At 40.4% G+C, this 20,981-nt stretch overlaps 2 non-coding genes across 2 annotated transcripts; both read left to right on the top strand.

The window, feature by feature from the left end:
- Window positions 1-1,527: 1,527 nt before the first annotated feature.
- trnay-gua (transfer RNA tyrosine (anticodon GUA)) lies at window positions 1,528-1,615 on the top strand. Its single transcript is given in 2 exon segments — window positions 1,528-1,564; window positions 1,580-1,615. It is a non-coding gene; the product is annotated as a tRNA-Tyr (tRNA).
- Window positions 1,616-11,915: 10,300 nt separating this feature from the next.
- Window positions 11,916-12,003, top strand: trnah-gug (transfer RNA histidin (anticodon GUG)). Its single transcript is given in 2 exon segments — window positions 11,916-11,952; window positions 11,968-12,003. It is a non-coding gene; the product is annotated as a tRNA-His (tRNA).
- The last annotated feature ends 8,978 nt before the right edge of the window (window positions 12,004-20,981 follow it).

Below are 20,981 nucleotides of genomic sequence, written 5' to 3' on the forward strand. Positions count from 1 at the left end.
AGTAGATTGTCTCTCAATTACACATGTATTTTTCCCCTTCGATAGCTCAGTTGGTAGAGCGGAGGACTGTAGAGAAATGAGTCTGAAATCCTTAGGTCGCTGGTCAACTCCGGCTCGAAGGAATTTTATAGAGTTGCAAAACCACTTTGAGGAAGTATCATTTCATGATGAAATGGTAGTTATTCAGAGAATGTCGTTACCAATAGACATATTTAGGTATTCTCTCAATTACGCAAGACCACTCAACCTTCAATTGCGCATTTGGTGGGGCAGAGGACTGTAGTGAATTGAGTCTGAAATCCTTTGGTCGCTGGTTCAACTCCGGCTCGAAGGAATTTTATAGAGTTGCAAAACCACTTTGAGGAAGTATCATTTCATGATGAAATGCTAGTTAATCAGAGAATGTCGTTACCAATAGACATATTTAGGTATTCTCTCAATTACGCAAGACAACTCAACCTTCGATAGCGCAGTTGGTGGGGCAGAGGACTGTAATGAAAAGAGTCTGAAATCCTTTGGTCGCTGGTTCAACTCCGGCTAGAAGGTAATTTATAGAAGGGCAAAACTACTTTGAGGAATTATCATTGGGGGAAGAAATGGAAAATGTTTAATAAGAGAATGTCGTTTCCAGTTTATTTTGTAGATTGTCTCTCAATTACACTGGTATTCTTACCCTTCGATAGCTCAGTTGGTAGAGGGGAGGACTGTAGTGAAATGAGTCTTTAATCCTTAGGTCGCTGGTTCAACTCCGGCTCGAAGGAAATTTATAGAGTTGCAAAAACCACTTTGAGGAAGTTTCATTTCATGATGAAATAGTAGTTAATCAGAGAAAGTCGTTACCAATAGACATATTTAGGTATTCTCTCAATTACGTAAGACCACTCAACCTTCGAAAGCGCAGTTGGTGGGGCAGAGGACTGGAATGAATAGAGTCTAAAATCCTTTGGTCGCTGGTTCAACTCCGGCTAGAAGGTAATTTATAGAAGGGCAAAACTACTTTGAGGAATTATCATTGGGGGAAGAAATGGAAAATGTTTAATAAGAGAATGTCGTTTCCAGTTTATTTAGTAGATTGTCTCTCAATTACACATGTAATTTTCCCCTTCGATAGCTCAGTTGGTAGAGCGGAGGACTGTAGAGAAATGAGACTGAAATCCTTAGGTCGCTGGTCAACTCCGGCTCGAAGGAATTTTATAGAGTTGCAAAACCACTTTGAGGAAGTATCATTTCATGATGAAATCGTAGTTAATCAGAGAAAGTCATTACCAATAGACTTATTTAGGTATTCTCTCAATGACGCAAGACCACTCAACCTTCGAAAGCGCAGTTGGTGGGGCAGAGGACTGTAATGAAAAGAGTCTGAAATCCTTTGGTCGCTGGTTCAACTCCGGCTAGAAGGTAATTTATAGAAGGGCAAAACTACTTTGAGGAATTATCATTTGGGGAAGAAATGGAAAATGTTCAATCAGAGAATGTCGTTTCCAGTTTATTTTGTAAATTGTCTCTCAATTACACTGGTAATCTTATCCTTCGATAGCTCAGTTGGTAGAGCGGAGGACTGTAGTGAAATGAGTCTGTAATCCTTAGGTCGCTGGTTCAACTCCGGCTCGAAGGAAATTTATAGAGTTGGAAAAACTACTTTGAGGAAGTTTCATTTCATGATGAAATTGTAGTTAATCAGAGAAAGTCGTTACCAATAGACATATTTAGGTATTCTCTCAATTACGCAAGACCACTCAACCTTCGAAAGCGCAGTTGGTGGGGCAGAGGACTGGAATGAAAAGAGTCTAAAATCCTTTGGTCGCTGGTTCAACTCCGGCTAGAAGGTAATTTATAGAAGGGCAAAACTACTTTGAGGAAATCATCATTTGGGGAAGAAATGGCAAATATTCAATCAGAGATAGTCGTATCCAGTTTATTTAGTATATGTACTCCCAAATGCATAAATAATCTCAACCTTCGATAGCTCAGTTGGTAGAGCGGAGGTCTGTAGTGAAATGAGTCTGAAATCCTTAGGTCGCTGGTGCAACACCGGCTCGTAGTCATTTTATAGATTTGCAAAACCACTTTGAGGAAGTATCAATTCATGATGAAATGGTAGTTAATCAGAGAAAGTCGTTACCAATAGACATTTTTAGGTATTCTCTCAATTACGAAAGACCACTCAACATTCGATTGCGCAGTTGGTGGGGCAGAGGACTGTAATGAAAAGTGTCTGAAATCCTTTGGTCGCTGGTTCAACTCCGGCTAGAAGTTAATTCATAGACGTGCAAAACCACTTTGAGGAATTATCATTTGTGGAAGAAATGGAAAATGTTCAATCGGAGAATGTCGTTTCCAGTTTATTTAGTAGATTGTCTCTCAATTACACTTGTAATTTTTGCCTTCGATAGCTCAGTTGGTAGAGCGGAGGACTGTAGAGAAATGAGTCGGAAATCCTTAGGTCGCTGGTTCAACTCCGGCTCGGAGGAATTTTATAGAGTTGCAAAACCACTTTGAGGAAGTATCATTTCATGATGAAATGGTAGTTAATCAGAGAATGTCGTTACCAATAGACATATTTAGGTATTCTCTCAATTACGCAAGACCACTCAACCTTCAATTGCGCATTTGGTGGGGCAGAGGACTGTAGTGAATTGAGTCTGAAATCCTTTGGTCGCTGGTTCAACTCCGGCTAGAAGGTAATTTATAGTAGGGCAAAACTACTTTGAGGAATTATCATTTGGGGAAGAAATGGAAAATGTTTAATAAGAGAATGTCGTTTCCAGTTTATTTTGTAGATTGTCTCTCAATTACACTGGTATTCTTACGCTTCGATAGCTCAGTTGGTCGAGGGGAGGACTGTAGTGAAATGAGTCTGTAATCCTTAGGTCGCTGGTTCAACTCCGGCTCGAAGGAAATTTATAGTGTTGCAAAAACCACTTTGAGGAATTATCATTTGTGGAAGAAATGGAAAATGTTCAATCGGAGAATGTCGTTTCCAGTTTATTTAGTAGATTGTCTCTCAATTACACATGTAAATTTACCCTTCGATAGCTCACTTGGTAGAGCGGAGGACTGTAGAGAAATGAGTCGGAATTCCTTAGGTCGCTGGTTCAACTCCGGCTCGAAGGAATTTTATAGAGTTGCAAAACCACTTTGAGGAAGTATCATTTCATGATGAAATGGTAGTTAATCAGAGAATGTCGTTACCAATAGACATATTTAGGTATTCTCTCAATTACGCAAGACCACTCAACCTTCAATTGCGCATTTGGTGGGGCAGAGGACTGTAGTGAATTGAGTCTGAAATCCTTTGGTCGCTGGTTCAACTCCGGCTCGAAGGAATTTTATAGAGTTGCAAAACCACTTTGAGGAAGTATCATTTCATGATGAAATGCTAGTTAATCAGAAAATGTCGTTACCAATAGACATATTTAGGTATTCTCTCAATTACGCAAGACCACTCAACCTTCGATAGCGCAGTTGGTGGGGCAGAGGACTGTAATGAAAAGAGTCTGAAATCCTTTGGTCGCTGGTTCAACTCCGGCCAGAAGGTAATTTATAGAAGGGCAAAACTACTTTGAGGAATTATCATTCGGGGAAGAAATGGAAAATGTTCAATCAGAGAATGTCGTTTCCAGTTTATTTTGTAGATTGTTTCTCAATTACAGAGGTAATCTTACCCTTCGATAGCTCAGTTGTTAGAGGGGAGGACTGTAGTGTAATGAGTCTGTAATCCTTAGGTCGCTGGTTCAACTCCGGCTCGAAGGAAATTTTTAGAGTTGCAAAACCACTTTGAGGAAGTTACATTTCATGATGAAATTGTAGTTAATCAGAGAAAGTCGTTACCAATAGTCATATTTAGGTATTCTCTCAATTACGCAAGACCACTCAACCTTCGAAAGCGCAGTTGGTGGGGCAGAGGACTGTAATGAAAAGAGTCTAAAATCCTTTGGTCGCTGGTTCAACTCCGGCTAGAAGGTAATTTATAGAAGGGCAAAACTACTTTGAGGAAATCATCATTTGGGGAAGAAATGGCAAATATTCAATCAGAGATTGTCGGATCCAGTTTATTTAGTATATGTACTCCCAATGGCACAATGTATCTCACCCTTCGATAGCTCAGTTGGTAGAGCGGAGGACTGTAGTGAAATGAGTCTGAAATCCTTAGGTCGCTGGTTCAACTCCGGCTCGAAGGAATTTTATAGAGTTGCAAAACCACTTTGAGGAAGTATCAATTCATGATGAAATGGTAGTTAATCAGAGAAAGTCGTTACCAATAGACATTTTTAGGTATTCTCTCAATTACGAAAGACCACTCAACATTCGATTGCGCAGTTGTTGGGGCAGAGGACTGTAATGAAAACTGTCTGAAATCCTTTGGTCGCTGGTTCAACTCCGGCTAGAAGTTAATTCATAGACGTGCAAAACCACTTTGAGGAATTATCATTTGTGGAAGAAATGGAAAATGTTCAATCGGAGAATGTCGTTTCCAGTTTATTTAGTAGATTGTCTCTCAATTACACATGTATTTTTCCCCTTCGATAGCTCAGTTGGTAGAGCGGAGGACTGTAGAGAAATGAGTCTGAAATCCTTAGGTCGCTGGTCAACTCCGGCTCGAAGGAATTTTATAGAGTTGCAAAACCACTTTGAGGAAGTATCATTTCATGATGAAATGGTAGTTATTCAGAGAATGTCGTTACCAATAGACATATTTAGGTATTCTCTCAATTACGCAAGACCACTCAACCTTCAATTGCGCATTTGGTGGGGCAGAGGACTGTAGTGAATTGAGTCTGAAATCCTTTGGTCGCTGGTTCAACTCCGGCTCGAAGGAATTTTATAGAGTTGCAAAACCACTTTGAGGAAGTATCATTTCATGATGAAATGCTAGTTAATCAGAGAATGTCGTTACCAATAGACATATTTAGGTATTCTCTCAATTACGCAAGACAACTCAACCTTCGATAGCGCAGTTGGTGGGGCAGAGGACTGTAATGAAAAGAGTCTGAAATCCTTTGGTCGCTGGTTCAACTCCGGCTAGAAGGTAATTTATAGAAGGGCAAAACTACTTTGAGGAATTATCATTGGGGGAAGAAATGGAAAATGTTTAATAAGAGAATGTCGTTTCCAGTTTATTTTGTAGATTGTCTCTCAATTACACTGGTATTCTTACCCTTCGATAGCTCAGTTGGTAGAGGGGAGGACTGTAGTGAAATGAGTCTTTAATCCTTAGGTCGCTGGTTCAACTCCGGCTTGAAGGAAATTTATAGAGTTGCAAAAACCACTTTGAGGAAGTTTCATTTCATGATGAAATAGTAGTTAATCAGAGAAAGTCGTTACCAATAGACATATTTAGGTATTCTCTCAATTACGTAAGACCACTCAACCTTCGAAAGCGCAGTTGGTGGGGCAGAGGACTGGAATGAATAGAGTCTAAAATCCTTTGGTCGCTGGTTCAACTCCGGCTAGAAGGGAATTTATAGAAGGGCAAAACTACTTTGAGGAATTATCATTGGGGGAAGAAATGGAAAATGTTTAATAAGAGAATGTCGTTTCCAGTTTATTTAGTAGATTGTCTCTCAATTACACATGTAATTTTCCCCTTCGATAGCTCAGTTGGGAGAGCGGAGGACTGTAGAGAAATGAGACTGAAATCCTTAGGTCGCTGGTCAACTCCGGCTCGAAGGAATTTTATAGAGTTGCAAAACCACTTTGAGGAAGTATCATTTCATGATGAAATGGTAGTTAATCAGAGAATGTCGTTACCAATAGACATATTTAGGTATTCTCTCAATTACGCAAGACCACTCAACCTTCAATTGCGCATTTGGTGGGGCAGAGGACTGTAGTGAATTGAGTCTGAAATCCTTTGGTCGCTGGTTCAACTCCGGCTCGAAGGAATTTTATAGAGTTGCAAAACCACTTTGAGGAAGTATCATTTCATGATGAAATGCTAGTTAATCAGAGAATGTCGTTACCAATAGACATATTTAGGTATTCTCTCAATTACGCAAGACAACTCAACCTTCGATAGCGCAGTTGGTGGGGCAGAGGACTGTAATGAAAAGAGTCTGAAATCCTTTGGTCGCTGGTTCAACTCCGGCTAGAAGGTAATTTATAGAAGGGCAAAACTACTTTGAGGAATTATCATTGGGGGAAGAAATGGAAAATGTTTAATATGAGAATGTCGTTTCCAGTTTATTTTGTAGATTGTCTCTCAATTACACTGGTATTCTTACCCTTCGATAGCTCAGTTAGTAGAGGGGAGGACTGTAGTGAAATGAGTCTTTAATCCTTAGGTCGCTGGTTCAACTCCGGCTCGAAGGAAATTTATAGAGTTGCAAAAACCACTTTGAGGAAGTTTCATTTCATGATGAAATAGTAGTTAATCAGAGAAAGTCGTTACCAATAGACATATTTAGGTATTCTCTCAATTACGTAAGACCACTCAACCTTCGAAAGCGCAGTTGGTGGGGCAGAGGACTGGAATGAATAGAGTCTAAAATCCTTTGGTCGCTGGTTCAACTCCGGCTAGAAGGTAATTTATAGAAGGGCAAAACTACTTTGAGGAAATCATCATTTGGGGAAGAAATGGCAAATAATCAATCAGAGATAATCGTATCCAGTTTATTTAGTATATGTACTCTCAATTGCATTAATTATCTCAGCCTTCGATAGCTCAGTTGGTAGAGCGGAGAAATGAGTCTGAAATCCTTAGGTCGCTGGTTCAACTCCGGCTCGAAGGAATTTTATAGAGTTGCAAAACCACTTTGAGGAAGTATCATTTCATGATGAAATGGTAGTTAATCAGAGAAAGTCGTTACCAATAGACATTTTTAGGTATTCTCTCAATTACGAAAGACCACTCAACATTCGATTGCGCAGTTGTTGGGGCAGAGGACTGTAATGAAAAGAGCCTGAAATCCTTTGGTCGCTGGTTCAACTCCGGCTAGAAGGTAATTTATAGAAGGGCAAAACTACTTTGAGGAATTATCATTTGGGGAAGAAATGGAAAATGTTCAATCAGAGAATGTCGTTTCCAGTTTATTTTGTAGATTGTCTCTCAATTACACTGGTAATCTTATCCTTCGATAGCTCAGTTGGTAGAGCGGAGGACTGTAGAGAAATCAGTCGGTAATCCTTAGGTCGCTGGTTCAACTCCGGCTCGAAGGAATTTTATAGAGTTGCAAAACCACTTTGAGGAAGTACCATTTCATGATGAAATGGTAGTTAATCAGAGAATGTCGTTACCAATAGACATATTTAGGTATTCTCTCAATTACGCAAGACCACTCAACCTTCAATTGCGCATTTGGTGGGGCAGAGGACTGTAGTGTATTGAGTCTGAAATCCTTTGGTCGCTGGTTCAACTCCGGCTCGAAGGAATTTTATAGAGTTGCAAAACCACTTTGAGGAAGTATCATTTCATGATGAAATGCTAGTTAATCAGAGAATGTCGTTACCAATAGACATATTTAGGTATTCTCTCAATTACGCAAGACCACTCAACCTTCGATAGCGCAGTTGGTGGGGCAGAGGACTGTAATGAAAAGTGTCTGAAATCCTTTGGTCGCTGGTTCAACTCCGGCTAGAAGTTAATTCATAGACGTGCAAAACCACTTTGAGGAATTATCATTTGTGGAAGAAATGGAAAATGTTCAATCGGAGAATGTCGTTTCCAGTTTATTTAGTAGATTGTCTCTCAATTACACATGTATTTTAAGCCTTCGATAGCTCAGTTGGTAGAGCGGAGGACTGTAGAGAAATGAGTCTGAAATCCTTAAGTCGCTGGTTCAACTCCGGCTCGAAAGCATTTTATAGAGTTGCAAAACCACTTTGAGGAAGTATCAATTCATGATGAAATGGTGGTTAATCAGAGAAAGTCGTTACCAATAGACATTTTTACAGTAGGGCCGAGATCGTTTATTGGCCTGTGGCATGTGCCACCGCGACCACTGACATACCATGGCATATGCCGTTCTGGAACGGTAACTGCCGTTCTGGAACGGTAACTGCCGTTCTGAAACGGTAACTGCCGTTCTGAAACGGTAACTGCCGTCGCGACCACTGACATACCATGGCATATGCCGTTCTGGAACGGTAACTGCCGTTCTGAAACGGTAACTACCGTTCTGAAACGGTAACTACCGTTCTGAAACGGTAACTACCGTTCTGAAACGGTAACTACCGTTCTGAAACGGTAATGCCATGGCATATGCCTTTCTGGAACGGTAACTACCGTTCTGAAACGGTAACTGCCGTTCAGGTGGAACGGTAACTGCAGTTCCCAACAATGGTATGTGACACCAGCATAACTCCTCCGTATAATTTCAAGACAGGTATTGCCATAAATGTAAAGGTATATATATTTGGTATTTATTGACACAATATCACAACATAACGCCGTAAATAAAGGGATTTACACGTTTCTCTCGTCCGTGCTGTTGTTAGGATATTTCCGATCTGTTTTGTTGTTGCTTTTGTAATGACAGATGCTTTTGAAAACAGCCGGACTTGCTCCGGTGACGGTAGTTATAGCCTAGCCTTCTAGGTGGCCATAGAGCTAGTCTATTGCTTTGTTCCAATATCCATACTATCCGCAGTCATTATACTTTATTTTAGTATGACTTCTTTTTTTATATAGTTTGAGTACGTAGTGCGTTGCAATTAAGATCAGGGCGAAAGGAAGTGTAGTGAAAGGACCCGGATGGTATACTCAAACGGTCAAACCGATGAGTGTGGATTTATGTACACCTTTCGTGCTCCACGGCAGCGATCTAATAGCTACGTAGCTGAAGAGGCGGAGCCAGGCTGAGCCAACGTCGGCGCATTTTCTTTAATAGGTCCATGCATTTTCCACGTATCCTGCATTAATGGAGTCATTTTGTTGTTTTAATAGCTTTATAACTACTATGTGTAAAGAGTTCACCGTTCAAAGCGAGATGTTTATTGCGGTTGCGATCGTAGTTTCCGGTTAGTGCACCAGAGCCAGGTCCCTATAGGGGTGGCACTGTAGGCTATGGCTAGACAGTCATCCATTTTTCCACTCGTGTTTTATCAAGATGTTCTAGTAGCGTAGACTATAATAAAGCCTATACTGTATGACTGCTTCAGCTCATAACTATTCAATAGGCCAAATATTAAGTTTTGCATTTGTTGTTATTGGTGTTTAACCAAATAATTTAAGCAGGCCTATAGGTTCCTATCATTTAACCCTGATCCAGTGTCATAAACCTTTCTATATCGACATGATCCAGTGGTATCATGGCATACAGGCCACCGTTTTTCCGCTGGCATGCCACTCATGTAAAATGGTATTACCAGTTTCTACTGGCACCTACCGTTTTTCCGCTGGCATGCCACTCATGGAAAATGGTAATTACCAGTTTCTACTGGCACCTACCGTTTTTCCGCTGGCATGCCACTCATGGAAAATGGTAATTACCAGTTTCTACTGGCACCTACCGTTTTTCCGCTGGCATGCCACTCATGGAAAATGGTAATTACCAGTTTCTACTGGCACCTACCGTTTTTCCGATGGCATGCCACTCATGGAAAATGGTAATTACCAGTTTCTACTGGCACCTACCGTTTTTATAAGAATGATTGTGTAGCTGTGAATCATGAGTGGTATGTGTGTATGAACGGGCAAATACCACAGGAAAGGAATATCTACTGGCAAACGGTAGGTGCCAGTAGAAACTGGTAATTACCATTTTCCATGAGTGGCATGCCAGCGGAAAAACGGTAGGTGCCAGTAGAAACTGGTAATACCATTTTACATGAGTGGCATGCCAGCGGAAAAACGGTGGTTCCAGTAGGAAATGGAACTTCCGATTAACATAATTGGCTTGCCAGCGGAAAAACTTTTGGCCTGTATGCCATGATACCACTGGATCATGTCGATATAGAAAGGTTTATGACACTGGATCAGGGTTAAATGATAGGAACCTATAGGCCTGCTTAAATTATTCGGTTAAACACCAATAACAACAAATGCAAAGCTTAATATTTGGCCTATTGAATAGTTATGAGCTGAAGCAGTCATACAGTAGGCTTTATTATGGGCTACGCTACTAGAACATCTTGATAAAACACGAGTGGAAAAATGGATGACTGTCTAGCCATAGCCTACAGTGCCACCCCTAACGGAAACTACGATCGCAACCGCAATAAACATCTCGCTTTGAACGGTGAACACTTTACACATAGTAGTTATAAAGCTATTAAAACAACAAAATGACTCCATTAATGCAGGATACGTGGAAAATGCATGGACCTATTAAAGAAAATGCGCCGACGTTGGCTCAGCCTGGCTCCGCCTCTTCAGCTACGTAGCTAAGATCGCTGCCGTGGAGCACGAAAGGTGTACAATCCACGATTCCACACTCATCGGTTTGACCGTTTTGAGTATACCATCCGGGTCCTTTCACTACACTTCCTTTCGCCCTGATCTTAATTGCAACGCACTACGTACTCAAACTATATAAAAAAGAAGTTATACTAAAATATAGTATAATGACTGCGGATAGTATGGATATTGGAACAAAGCAATAGACTATAGCTCTATGGCCACCTAGAAGGCTAGGCTATAACTACCGTCACCGGAGCAAGTCCGGCTGTTTTCAAAAGCATCTGTCATTACAAAAGCAACAACAAACAGATCGGAAATATCATAACAGCACGGACGAGAGAAACGTGTAAATCCCTTTATTTACGGCGTTATGTTGTGATATTGTGTCAATAAATACCAAATATATACCTTTACATTTATGGCAATACCTGTCTTGAAATTATACGGAGGAGTTATGCTGGTGTCACATACCATTGTTGGGAACTGCAGTTACCGTTCCACCTGAACGGCAGTTACCGTTTCAGAACGGTAGTTACCGTTCCAGAAAGGCATATGCCATGGCATTACCGTTTCAGAACGGTAGTTACCGTTTCAGAACGGTAGTTACCGTTTCAGAACGGTAGTTACCGTTTCAGAACGGCAGTTACCGTTCCAGAACGGCATATGCCATGGTATGTCAGTGGTCGCGACGGCAGTTACCGTTTCAGAACGGTAGTTACCGTTTCAGAATGGCAGTTACCGTTCCAGAACGGCATATGCCATGGTATGTCTGTGGTCGCGACGGCAGTTACCGTTTCAGAACGGCAGTTACCGTTCCAGAACGGCATATGCCATGGTATGTCAGTGGTCGCGGTGGCACATGCCACAGGCCATTAAACGATCTCGGCGTCTCTCCATTTTTAGGTATTCTCTCAATTACGAAAGACCACTCAACATTCGATAGCGCAGTTGGTGGGGCAGAGGACTGTAATGAAAAGTGTCTGAAATCCTTTGATCGCTGGTTCAACTCCGGCTAGAAGTTAATTCATAGACGTGCAAAACCACTTTGAGGAATTATCATTTGTGGAAGAAATGGAAAGTGTTCAATCGGAGAATGTCGTTTCCAGTTTATTTAGTAGATTGTCTCTCAATTACCCATGTAATTTAACCATTCGATAGCTCAGTTGGTAGTGCGGAGGACTGTAGAGAAATGAGTCTGAAATCCTTAGGTCGCTGGTTCAACTCCGGCTCGAAGGAATTTTATAGAGTTGCAAAACCACATAGAGGAAGTATCATTTCATGATGAAATGCTAGTTAATCAGAGAATGTCGTTACCAATAGACATATTTAGGTATTCTCTCAATTACGCAAGACCACTCAACCTTCGATAGTGCAGTTGGTGGGGCAGAGGACTGTAATGAAAAGAGTCTAAAATCCTTTGGTCGCTGGTTCAACTTCTGCTAGAAGGTATTTTATAGAAGGGCAAAACTACTTTGAGGAAATCATCATTTGGGGAAGAAATGGCAAATATTCAATCAGAGATAGTCGTATCCAGTTTATTTAGTATATGTACTCCCAATTGCATATATTGGCTCACCCTTCGATAGCTCAGTTGGTAGAGCGGAGGACTGTGGTGAAATGAGTCTGAAATCCTTAGGTCGCTGGTTCAACTCCGGCTCGAAAGCATTTTATAGAGTTGCAAAACCACTTTGAGGAAGTATCAATTCATGATGAAATGGTGGTTAATCAGAGAAAGTCGTTACCAATAGACATTTTTAGGTATTCTCTCAATTACGAAAGACCACTCAACATTCGATAGCGCAGTTGGTGGGGCAGAGGACTGTAATGAAAAGTGTCTGAAATCCTTTGGTCGCTGGTTCAACTCCGGCTAGAAGTTAATTCATAGACGTGCAAAACCACTTTGAGGAATTATCATTTGTGGAAGAAATGGAAAGTGTTCAATCGGAGAATGTCGTTTCCAGTTTATTTAGTAGATTGTCTCTCAATTACACATGTAATATTAACCTTCGATAGCTCAGTTGGTAGAGCGGAGGACTGTAGAGATATGAGTCTGAAATCCTTAGGTCGCTGGTTCAACTCCGGCTGGAAGGAATTTTATAGAGTTGCAAAACCACTTTGAGGAAGTATCATTTCATGATGAAATGCTAGTTAATCAGAGAATGTCGTTACCAATAGACATATTTAGGTATTCTCTCAATTACGCAAGACCACTCAACCTTCGATGGCGCAGTTGGTGGGGCAGAGGACTGTAATAAAAAGAGTCTGAAATCCTTTGGTCGCTCGTTCAACTCCGGCTAGAAGGTAATTTATAGAAACTACTTTGAGGAAATCATCATTTGGGGAAGAAATGGCAAATATTCAATCAGAGATAGTCGTATCCAGTTTATTTAGTATATGTACTCCCAATTGCATAAATTATCTCAACCTTCGATAGCTCAGTTGGTAGAGCGGAGGACTGTAGTGAAATGAGTCTGAAATCCTTAGGTCGCTGGTTCAACTCCGGCTCGTAGGAGTTTTATAGAGTTGCAAAACCACATAGAGGAGGTATCATTTCATGATGAAATGCTAGTTAATCAGAGAATGTCGTTACCAATAGACATATTTAGGTATTCTCTCAATTACGCAAGACCACTCAACCTTCGATAGCGCAGTTGGTGGGGCAGAGGACTGTAATGAAAAGAGTCTGAAATCCTTTTGTCGCTGGTTCAACTCCGGCTAGAAGGTAATTTATAGAAGGGCAAAACCACTTTGAGGAATTATCATTTGTGGAAGAAATGGAAAATGTTCAATCGGAGAATGTCGTTTCCAGTTTATTTTGTAGATTGTTTCTCAATTACACTGGTAATCTTACCCTTCGATAGCTCAGTTGGTAGAGCGGAGGACTGTAGTGAAATGAGTCTGTAATCCTTAGGTCGCTGGTTCAACTCCGGCTCGAAGGAAATTTATAGAGTTGCAAAACCACTTTGAGGAAGTTACATTTCATGATGAAATTGTAGTTAATCAGAGAAAGTCGTTACCAATAGACATATTTAGGTATTCTCTCAATTACGCAAGACCACTCAACCTTCGAAAGTGCAGTTGGTGGGGCAGAGGACTGTAATGAAAAGAGTCTAAAATCCTTTGGTCGCTGGTTCAACTTCGGCTAGAAGGTAATTTATAGAAGGGCAAAACTACTTTGAGGAAATCATCATTTGGGGAAGAAATGGCAAATATTAAATCAGAGATAGTCGTATCCAGTTTATTTAGTATATGTACTCCCAATTGCATAATTTGTCTCACCCTTCGATAGCTCAGTTGGTAGAGCGGAGGACTGTAGTGAAATGAGTCTGAAATCCTTAGGTCGCTGGTTCAACTCCGGCTCGAAGGAATTTTATAGAGTTGCAAAACCACTTTGAGGAAGTATCAATTCATGATGAAATGGTGGTTAATCAGAGAAAGTCGTTACCAATAGACATTTTTAGGTATTCTCTCAATTACGCAAGACCACTCAACCTTCGAAAGTACAGTTGGTGGGGCAGAGGACTGGAAAGAAAAGAGTCTAAAATCCTTTGGTCGCTGGTTCAACTTCGGCTAGAAGGTATTTTATGGAAGGGCAAAACTACTTTGAGGAAATCATCATTTGGGGAAGAAATGGCAAATATTCAATCAGAGATAGTCGTATCCAGTTTATTTAGTATATGTACTCCCAATTGCATAATTTGTCTCACCCTTCGATAGCTCAGTTGGTAGAGCGGAGGACTGTAGTGAAATGAGTCTGAAATCCTTAGGTCGCTGGTTCAACTCCGTCTCGAAGGAATTTTATAGAGTTGCAAAACCACTTTGAGGAAGTATCAATTCATGATGAAATGGTGGTTAATCAGAGAAAGTCGTTACCAATAGACTTTTTTAGGTATTCTCTCAATTACGAAAGACCACTCAACATTCGAGAGCGCAGGTGGTGGGGCAGAGGACTGTAATGAAAAGTGTCTGAAATCCTTTGGTCGCTGGTTCAACTCCGGCTAGAAGTTAATTCATAGACGTGCAAAACCACTTTGAGGAATTATCATTTGTGGAAGAAATGGAAAATGTTCAATCGGAGAATGTCGTTTCCAGTTCATTTAGTAGATTCTCTCTCAATTACACAGGTAATTTTACCCTTCGATAGCTCAGTTGGTAGAGCGGAGGACTGTAGAGAAATGAGTCAGAAATCCTTAGGTCGCTGGTTCAACTCCGGCTCGAAGGAATTTTATAGAGTTGCAAAACCACATAGAGTAAGTATCATTTCATGATGAAATGCTAGTTAATCAGAGAATGTCGTTACCAATAGACATATTTAGGTATTCTCTCAATTACGCAAGACCACTCAACCTTCGATAGCGCAGTTGGTGGGGCAGAGGACTGTAATGAAAAATGTCTGAAATCCTTTGGTCGCTGGTTCAACTCCGGCTAGAAGGTACTTTATAGAAGGGCAAAACTACTTTGAGGAATTATCATTTGGGGAAGAAATGGAAAATATTCAACCAGAGATAGTCGTATCCAGTTTATTTAGTATATGTACTCCCAATTGCATGAATTATCTCACCCTTCGATAGCTCAGTTGGTAGAGCGGAGGACTGTAGTGAAATGAGTCTGAAATCCTTAGGTCGCTGGTTCAACTCCGGCTCGAAGGAATTTTATAGAGTTGCAAAACCACTTTGAGGAAGTATCAATTCATGATGAAATGGTGGTTAATCAGAGAAAGTCGTTACCAATAGACATTTTTAGGTATTCTCTCAATTACGCAAGACCACTCAACCTTCGAAAGTACAGTTGGTGGGGCAGAGGACTGGAAAGAAAAGAGTCTAAAATCCTTTGGTCGCTGGTTCAACTTCGGCTAGAAGGTATTTTATAGAAGGGCAAAACTACTTTGAGGAAATCATCATTTGGGGAAGAAATGGCAAATATTCAATCAGAGATAGTCGTATCCAGTTTATTTAGTATATGTACTCCCAATTGCATAATTTGTCTCACCCTTCGATAGCTCAGTTGGTAGAGCGGAGGACTGTAGTGAAATGAGTCTGAAATCCTTAGGTCGCTGGTTCAACTCCGGCTCGAAGGAATTTTATAGAGTTGCAAAACCACTTTGAGGAAGTATCAATTCATGATGAAATGGTGGTTAATCAGAGAAAGTCGTTACCAATAGACATTTTTAGGTATTCTCTCAATTACGAAAGACCACTCAACATTCGATAGCGCAGGTGGTGGGGCAGAGGACTGTAATGAAAAGTGTCTGAAATCCTTTGGTCGCTGGTTCAACTCCGGCTAGAAGTTAATTCATAGACGTGCAAAACCACTTTGAGGAATTATCATTTGTGGAAGAAATGGAAAATGTTCAATCGGAGAAACCACTTTGAGGAAGTATCAATTCATGATGAAATGGTGGTTAATCAGAGAAAGTCGTTACCAATAGACATTTTTAGGTATTCTCTCAATTACGAAAGACCACTCAACATTCGATAGCGCAGGTGGTGGGGCAGAGGACTGTAATGAAAAGTGTCTGAAATCCTTTGGTCGCTGGTTCAACTCCGGCTAGAAGGTAATTTATAGAAGGGCAAAACTACTTTGAGGAATTATCATTTGGGGAAGAAATGGAAAATATTCAACCAGAGATAGTCGTATCCAGGTTATTTAGTATATGTACTCCCAATTGCATGAATTATCTCACCCTTCGATAGCTTGCAAAACCACTTTGAGTTGCAAAACCACTTTGAGGAAGTATCAATTCATTATGAAATGGTGGTTAATCAGAGAAAGACGTTACCAATAGACATTTTTAGGTATTCTCTCAATTACGAAAGACCACTCAACATTCGATAGCGCAGGTGGTGGGGCAGAGGACTGTAATGAAAAGTGTCTGAAATCCTTTGGTCGCTGGTTCAACTCCGGCTAGAAGTTAATTCATAGACGTGCAAAACCACTTTGAGGAATTATCATTTGTGGAAGAAATGGAAAATGTTCAATCGGAGAATGTCGTTTCCAGTTTATTTAGTAGATTCTCTCTCAATTACACATGTAATTTTACCCTTCGATAGCTCAGTTGGTAGAGCGGAGGGCTGTAGAGAAATGAGTCTGAAATCCTTAGGTCGCTGGTTCAACTCCGGCTCGAAGGAATTTTATAGAGTTGCAAAACCACATAGAGGAAGTATCATTTCATGATGAAATGCTAGTTAATCAGAGAATGTCGTTACCAATAGACATATTTAGGTATTCTCTCAATTACGCAAGACCACTCAACCTTCGATAGCGCAGTTGGTGGGGCAGAGGACTGTAATGAAAATAGTCTGAAATCCTTAGGTCGCTGGTTCAACTCCGGCTAGAAGGTAATTTATAGTAGGGCAAAACTACTTTGAGGAATTATCATTTGGGGAAGATATGGAAAATGTTCAATCAGAGAATGTTGTTTCCAGTTTATTTTGTAGATTGTCTCTCAATTACACTGGTAATCATACCCTTCGATAGCTCAGTTGGTAGAGAGGAGGTCTGTAGTGAAAAGAGTATGTAATCCTTAGGTCGCTGGTTCAACTCTGGCTCGAAGGAATTTTATAGAGTTGCAAAACCACTTTGAGGAAGTATCAATTCACGATGAAATAGTGGTTAATCAGAGAAAGTCGTTACCAATAGACATTTTTAGGTTTTCTCTCAATTACGCAAGACCACTCAACCTTCGAAAGTGCAGTTGGTGGGGCAGAGGACTGGAATGAAAAGAGTCTAAAATCCTTTGGTCGCTGGTTCAACTTCGGCTACAAGGTATTTTATAGAAGGGCAAAACTACTTTGAGGAAATCATCATTTGGGGAAGAAATGGCAAATATTCAATCAGAGATAGTCGTATCCAGTTTATTTAGTATATGTACTCCCAATTGCATAATTTGTCTCACCCTTCGATAGCTCAGTTGGTAGAGCGGAGGACTGTAGTGAAATGAGTCTGAAATCCTTAGGTCGCTGGTTCAACTCCGGCTCGAAGGAAATTTATAGTGTTGCAAAACCACTTTGAGGAAGTATCAATTCATGATGAAATGGTGGTTAATCAGTGAAAGTCGTTACCAATAGACATTTTTAGGTATTCTCTCAATTACGCAAGACCACTCAACCTTCGAAAGTACAGTTGGTGGGGCAGAGGACTGGAAAGAAAAGAGTCTAAAATCCTTTGGTCGCTGGTTCAACTTCGGCTAGAAGGTATTTTATAGAAGGGCAAAACTACTTTGAGGAAATCATCATTTGGGGAAGAAATGGCAAATATTCAATCAGAGATAGTCGTATCCAGTTTATTTAGTATATGTACTCCCAATTGCATAATTTGTCTCACCCTTCGATAGCTCAGTTGGTAGAGCGGAGGACTGTAGTGAAATGAGTCTGAAATCCTTAGGTCGCTGGTTCAACTCCGGCTCGAAGGAATTTTATAGAGTTGCAAAACCACTTTGAGGAAGTATCAATTCATGATGAAATGGTGGTTAATCAGAGAAAGTCGTTACCAATAGACATTTTTAGGTATTCTCTCAATTACGAAAGACCACTCAACATTCGATAGCGCAGGTGGTGGGGCAGAGGACTGTAATGAAAAGTGTCTGAAATCCTTTGGTCGCTGGTTCAACTCCGGCTAGAAGTTAATTCATAGACGTGCAAAACCACTTTGAGGAATTATCATTTGTGGAAGAAATGGAAAATGTTCAATCGGAGAAACCACTTTGAGGAAGTATCAATTCATGATGAAATTGTGGTTAATCAGAGAAAGTCGTTACCAATAGACATTTTTAGGTATTCTCTCAATTACGAAAGACCACTCAACATTCGATCGCGCAGGTGGTGGGGCAGAGGACTGTAATGAAAAGTGTCTGAAATCCTTTGGTCGCTGGTTCAACTCCGGCTAGAAGGTAATTTATAGAAGGGCAAAACTACTTTGAGGAATTATCATTTGGGGAAGAAATGGAAAATATTCAACCAGAGATAGTCGTATCCAGTTTATTTAGTATATGTACTCCCAATTGCATGAATTATCTCACCCTTCGATAGCTTGCAAAACCACTTTGAGTTGCAAAACCACTTTGAGGAAGTATCAATTCATGATGAAATGGTGGTTAATCAGAGAAAGACGTTACCAATAGACATTTTTAGGTATTCTCTCAATTACGAAAGACCACTCAACATTCGATAGCGCAGGTGGTGGGGCAGAGGACTGTAATGAAAAGTGTCTGAAATCCTTTGGTCGCTGGTTCAACTCCGGCTAGAAGTTAATTCATAGACGTGCAAAACCACTTTGAGGAATTATCATTTGTGGAAGAAATGGAAAATGTTCAATCGGAGAATGTCGTTTCCAGTTTATTTAGTAGATTCTCTCTCAATTACTCATGTAATTTTACCCTTCGATAGCTCAGTTGGTAGAGCGGAGGACTGTAGAGAAATGAGTCTGAAATCCTTAGGTCGCTGGTTCAACTCCGGCTCGAAGGAATTTTATAGAGTTGCAAAACCACATAGAGGAAGTATCATTTCATGATGAAATGCTAGTTAATCAGAGAATGTCGTTACCAATAGACATATTTAGGTATTCTCTCAATTACGCAAGACCACTCAACCTTCGATAGCGCAGTTGGTGGGGCAGAGGACTGTAATGAAAATAGTCTGAAATCCTTAGGTCGCTGGTTCAACTCCGGCTAGAAGGTAATTTATAGTAGGGCAAAACTACTTTGAGGAATTATCATTTGGGGAAGATATGGAAAATGTTCAATCAGAGAATGTTGTTTCCAGTTTATTTTGTAGATTGTCTCTCAATTACACTGGTAATCATACCCTTCGATAGCTCAGTTGGTAGAGAGGAGGTCTGTAGTGAAAAGAGTATGTAATCCTTAGGTCGCTGGTTCAACTCTGGCTCGAAGGAATTTTATAGAGTTGCAAAACCACTTTGAGGAAGTATCAATTCACGATGAAATGGTGGTTAATCAGAGAAAGTCGTTACCAATAGACATTTTTAGGTTTTCTCTCAATTACGCAAGACCACTCAACCTTCGAAAGTGCAGTTGGTGGGGCAGAGGACTGGAATGAAAAGAGTCTAAAATCCTTTGGTCGCTGGTTCAACTTCGGCTACAAGGTATTTTATAGAAGGGCAAAACTACTTTGAGGAAATCATCATTTGGGGAAGAAATGGCAAATATTCAATCAGAGATAGTCGTATCCAGTTTATTTAGTATATGTACTCCCAATTGCATAATTTGTCTCACCCTTCGATAGCTCAGTTGGTAGAGCGGAGGACTGTAGTGAAATGAGTCTGAAATCCTTAGGTCGCTGGTTCAACTCCGGCTCGAAGGAAATTTATAGTGTTGCAAAACCACTTTGAGGAAGTATCAATTCATGATGAAATGGTGGTTAATCAGAGAAAGTCGTTACCAATAGACATTTTTAGGTATTCTCTCAATTACGAAAGACCACTCAACATTCGAAAGTACAGTTGGTGGGGCAGAGGACTGGAAAGAAAAGAGTCTAAAATCCTTTGGTCGCTGGTTCAACTTCGGCTAGAAGGTATTTTATAGAAGGGCAAAACTACTTTGAGGAAATCATCATTTGGGGAAGAAATGGCAAATATTCAATCAGAGATAGTCGTATCCAGTTTATTTAGTATATGTACTCCCAATTGCATAATTTGTCTCACCCTTAGATAGCTCAGTTGGTAGAGCGGAGGACTGTAGTGAAATGAGTCTGAAATCCTTAGGTCGCTGGTTCAACTCCGGCTCGAAGGAATTTTATAGAGTTGCAAAACCACTTTGAGGAAGTATCAATTCATGATGAAATGGTGGTTAATCAGAGAAAGTCGTTACCAATAGACATTTTTAGGTATTCTCTCAATTACGAAAGACCACTCAACATTCGATAGCGCAGGTGGTGGGGCAGAGGACTGTAATGAAAAGTGTCTGAAATCCTTTGGTCGCTGGTTCAACTCCGGCTAGAAGTTAATTCATAGACGTGCAAAACCACTTTGAGGAATTATCATTTGTGGAAGAAATGGAAAATGTTCAATCGGAGAAACCACTTTGAGGAAGTATCAATTCATGATGAAATGGTGGTTAATCAGAGAAAGTCGTTACCAATAGACATTTTTAGGTATTCTCTCAATTACGAAAGACCACTCAACATTCGATAGCGCAGGTGGTGGGGCAGAGGACTGTAATGAAAAGTGTCTGAAATCCTTTGGTCGCTGGTTCAACTCCGGCTAGAAGGTAATTTATAGAAGGGCAAAACTACTTTGAGGAATTATCATTTGGGGAAGAAATGGAAAATATTCAACCAGAGATAGTCGTATCCAGGTTATTTAGTATATGTACTCCCAATTGCATGAATTATCTCACCCTTCGATAGCTTGCAAAACCACTTTGAGTTGCAAAACCACTTTGAGGAAGTATCAATTCATGATGAAATGGTGGTTAATCAGAGAAAGACGTTACCAATAGACATTTTTAGGTATTCTCTCAATTACGAAAGACCACTCAACATTCGATAGCGCAGGTGGTGGGGCAGAGGACTGTAATGAAAAGTGTCTGAAATCCTTTGGTCGCTGGTTCAACTCCGGCTAGAAGTTAATTCATAGACGTGCAAAACCACTTTGAGGAATTATCATTTGTGGAAGAAATGGAAAATGT

Source organism: Gadus macrocephalus, chromosome 22 (genome assembly GCF_031168955.1).
Source record: "Gadus macrocephalus chromosome 22, ASM3116895v1".
NCBI classification, from domain to species: domain Eukaryota; kingdom Metazoa; phylum Chordata; class Actinopteri; order Gadiformes; family Gadidae; genus Gadus; species Gadus macrocephalus.